The sequence below is a fragment of the Ruditapes philippinarum genome, unplaced genomic scaffold (assembly GCF_026571515.1).
Source record: "Ruditapes philippinarum isolate M1 unplaced genomic scaffold, ASM2657151v2 ctg1694_1_1_1_1, whole genome shotgun sequence".
NCBI lineage: Eukaryota > Metazoa > Mollusca > Bivalvia > Venerida > Veneridae > Ruditapes > Ruditapes philippinarum.
Window position 1 is genome coordinate 194704 of NW_026852494.1, and position 4741 is coordinate 199444.

The following is a 4741-nucleotide window of genomic DNA, read 5'->3' on the forward strand; positions in this document are numbered from 1 at the left end:
AAAAAAGTCTAAGTTCAAAAGGGGCATAATTCTGGAAATAGTCTTGCTAGAGTATTGAACACTCACAAATGTTGAGTGATAATAAAAAACATTTATATGAAGTTTGAAGTAGATACATTCAGAAAAAGAAGTTATTAAAAAAAACAATGTTTTTTTCATGAAAATTTTAAGTTTAAGGGAGGTAATTCTGATAAATTTTGTGCTAGAGTTGTAAACCTAGTCACATATGATGTGGTTGATGACAAACAACTTATATTTAAAGTTTGAAGAAAATACCTTAAGAAATAAAGAACTTAGTGAAAACATAGTGAAAAAACTTAAAAACTAGAATCAGAAATCTTGAAATTCAGTCTATTTGTTGCCATAGCAACCAGAATTTTCAACATAGGAAGATAAGAAAAGGATGTGCATAATTTCCATACTGCCATCTACCCATATGTCAAGTTTCATAAACATATTTTCAGTACTTTTTGTGTTATCACTGGATCCAGGTTATGTGTAAAATTTGCCATATTTTCAGTCTATTTGTTGCCATAGCAACCAGAAATTTCCAACATAGGAAGAAAAAAAAAGACGTGCATAATCTCCATATTGCCATCTATCCATATATCAAGTTTCATAAAATATTTTCAGTACTTTTTGCCTTATTGCGGGATCCAGGTTATGTGTAAAATTTGCTATATTTTCAGTCTATTTGTTGCCATAGCAACCAGAATTTTCAACATAGGAAGAAAAGAAAAAGACGTGCATAATCTCCATACTGCCATCTATCCATATATCAAGTTTCATTGAAATATTTTCAGTACTTTTTGCGTTATCGCGAGATCCAGTTTTGTGGACGGACGGACTGACAGACGGACGGACTGACGGACAGACAGACGGACAGACGGACGGAGGGTAAACCTAAAGTCCCCTCCGGTAAACCGGTAGGGGACTAATAATTGTTTATCATTGAGTTTATCGTAAAGGTTTATCGCGCGTGATTTGCAATCGCGTCGTTTGAAAATAAAACTTTAAGAGAATATCGCTTGTTGTATCACACAATGAACGATTTATTTACACAAGATATAAATATAATATCAATTATTATACAAAACAATAAATGATTAATATACTAAAGGTATAAATGCTTATCAGTTGATAGTATTGTAGAGTTAGAAAAGTTGATAGCATTAGATGTAGCAGCGTCATTGTAGTGACGTTGAACCACGACATTTCATGACATCATTGGTGACATCATAGTACTTGACGACAGACATTATGATAGGACAATGACGGGACGTCATTCTAGAAAGAGGGGAAGTGTGTAACCAGTTCGTGTTTTTGATCTTTTCGTTTATTTTAAACTTTTCACATTTTAGTTTTACAGAGTTGTCTATAATCTCCCTTTCATTGTAAATTTGAGTGATTAGTCAAGCATTTGAATTCCCGCTGTTTTTGAACCAATTATTGTGGTCATGTGATATAGTGTTCACTCTTGCACAAGTCTTGGTACTGAGAAGTCAAATGTGAACTAGCTATGCTGAACTTTATATTAATTTTATTATAACTATTTTGGTGTTTCTTGGAAATTGAAGGTTGAGGTTGGTTGGTCTTATTTATTACTATTGATTCATCTTTTTTTGTGTCACAAATGAGCAATGCTTTTTTTTGTATTAATTTAGTATTTGTGTAAACATGTATATTGGACATGTACATTATAATCAAGATGGCAGCTTATATTTCTAATAATTTGGTAATTGGTACATCACTATTTACTATCTTGTATTATCACTTGTCATTTAACCATTTACAGTTAATAGAGCACAGTAAGAGTCAGTGAGAGAAACAGAGGTGTATTACCTATACAGTATATGAAACCTGATCCACAAATGGTATGTAAATATATGTATTCTTTGTTTAATTTCATTTAAGGTTTAAATATGTTCATAAATTATTTTAAGTAAGGACCAGGCTGGCTGACTTGACCACAGTGTGAATTTATAACATAATATAACCATAATTAATATATTAAACTCCTATATCATGTATACATCAATAAATGTATTATAATTTTGTTATTTACTTATATGTTGTATTTGTTAATTTACAGGGTTTGAAATATATATATAGTATACTCGATCACAGCCTTTTGTTGTATTGGACCCTTATACTGACTGCTGGTTGGGGCCAGTGTGGTTGGCCATTACTTTTATTTACGTATATGGGCTGGAGCCCACCTGGTCACCCAAGTGTCATTATTCTAACTAGAATTGATATCTCACTCTTACCAATCAAATGATGCAAGTGTCCTTATTCTAACTAGAATTGATCTCTAACTCTGACCAATCGAATAATAAAGATGTCCTTATTCTAATTAGAATTAATATTTCACTTTAACTAGAATTGATATCTCACTTTCACCAATCAAATAATGCAAGTGTCCTTATTCCTAATAGAATTGGTATCTCACTCTGACCAATCAAATAATAAATGTGTCCTTATCTTAAACAGAATTAATATCTCACTCTGACAAATCAAATAATGCAAGTGTCATTATTCTAACTAGAATTGATATCTCAGTCTGACCAATCAAATAATGCAAGTGTCATTATTCTAACTAGAATTGATATTTCACTCTGACCAATCAAATAATGCAAGTGTCCTTATTCTCACTAGAATTGATATCTCACTTTGACCAATCAAATAATGCAAATGACCTTATTCTTACTAGAATTGATGTCTCCCTCTCAGACCAATCAAATAATGCAAGTGTCCTTATTCTAACTAAAATTGATATCTCACTTTGACCAATCAAATAATGCAATTGCCATTATTCTAACTAAAATTGATATCTCATTTTAACCAATCAGATAATGTAAATGTCCTTATTCTAACTAGAATTGATATCTCAATTTCACAAATCAAATAATGCAAATGATCTTATTCTAACTAAAATTGATATCTCACTCTTAGACCAATCAAATTATGCAAGTGGCCTTATTCTAACTAGAATCAATATCTCACTCTGACCAATCAAATAATTCATGTGTTTTTTTTTTAATCTAACTAGAATTGATATCTCACTCTGACCAATCAAATAATGCAAGTATCCTTCTTCTTACTAGAACTGATATCTTACTCTGACCAATCAAATAATGCAAGTGTCCTTATTTAAACTAGAATTGATATCTCACTTTGACCAATCAAATAATGCAAGATTCCTAATTCTAACTAGAATTGATATCCCACTCCCTCCAATCAAATAATTCAAGTGTCCTTATTATAACTAGAATTGATATCTCACTATGACTTATCAAATAAGAAAGGTCTCCTTATTCTAACTAAAATTGATATCTCACTCTGACCAATCAAATAATAAAATTGTCCTTATTCTTACTAGAATTAATATTTCACATCACCAATCAAAAAATGCAAGTGAGCCTATTCTAAGTAGAATTGATATCTCACTCTAACAAATCAAATAAAAAAGGTCTCCTTATTCTAACTAGAATTGATATCTCACTCTGACCCATCAAATTATACTGGTGTGCTTATTCTAACTAAACTGACCAATCAAATAATTCTAACGAGAATTAATATTTCACAAAAATTTACCAATCAAATAATGCAAATGTCCTTATTCTTACTAAGACTGATATCTTTATCTGACCAATCAAATAATGCAAGTGTTCTTATTTTAACTAGAATTGTAATGTAACTCTAATCAATCAAATAATGCAAGTGTCCTCCTGTACAAAATTTTGGCATGGATTCTGGGCGTAAATGGCACGGAATTTTGATGGAATCATTGCTTTCTGGGCGGACTAAGCACGGAAAATCAAATTCCGTGTCAGTCCGCCCCACACGGAAAACATTTCTGTCACATTTCTGGGCGTAAAACAAGAACCATTCCGGGCGGAATTTTATTACGGGCGGAATTTTGTACTTGTACATTTTATCTTTGATTAAATTTCAAACATAACTTTTTTGGGGCGGAATTCAGAACTTTGATTTTTCTGTCGGGCGTAATTTCGATCTTAGTCATTTGAGGTGGAATTATTTTACACTTAGAGTATTTTGTTTGGATGTTTTCACTCAATACTTCATTAAATCAGTACACAAGAATGGAAATTCAACAAATAAAAGATAATTGGTGAAATAATCGAAGTGTTATTTATATCTGTTATTTAAACAGATTTTGCCAGACATTATTAATTTTCAAAAGAGCTAAAATCTTATGCTAAATATTATTTAATTTTCTATATCACATAACTTGATTTGAGGATTATATACATTACTAAAGATACTGACGTAAAATGTAAATTGCATGCTATTTAATTAAATGATTACATATCTAAATGCATGAGTAATAATTCTTCCCTGCAGCGTGTATCTATAGACTTTTTATTTCTTGGCAGCATGCAAGCAATAGTTAAATAAGTTAAGAATGCTATTTTAAACTTTAATTTATGTTTAAATGCCATATAAGATAGTACATAATCTACTAGCAAGTTTGTTTGGAAATTTGTAGATAGATTATTTACACTTTACTCTGCCACTTAGTTTATGTGTACAATAAACACATATATATTAATTATTTCCATTAAGTTTATGATTGTGTATAATACACACATATATAATCAATATTGTCCATAATGTACATACAGAATTAATGTGTTAAATATTATAACCACTGTGTGCTTGATAGTTTCTTATAAGTCAGGATACATAAATACTGCAGACACTATTAGAGGTTAAG

General features: G+C 30.6%; 1 long non-coding RNA gene across 1 annotated transcript; it reads left to right on the forward strand.

Moving 5' to 3' along the window:
* Nucleotides 1-942: 942 nt before the first annotated feature.
* On the forward strand, nucleotides 943-2224 carry LOC132714968 (uncharacterized). Its single transcript, XR_009623634.1, has 3 exons — nucleotides 943-1583; nucleotides 1796-1874; nucleotides 2093-2224. It is a non-coding gene; the product is annotated as an uncharacterized LOC132714968 (long non-coding RNA).
* Nucleotides 2225-4741: the final 2517 nt, after the last annotated feature.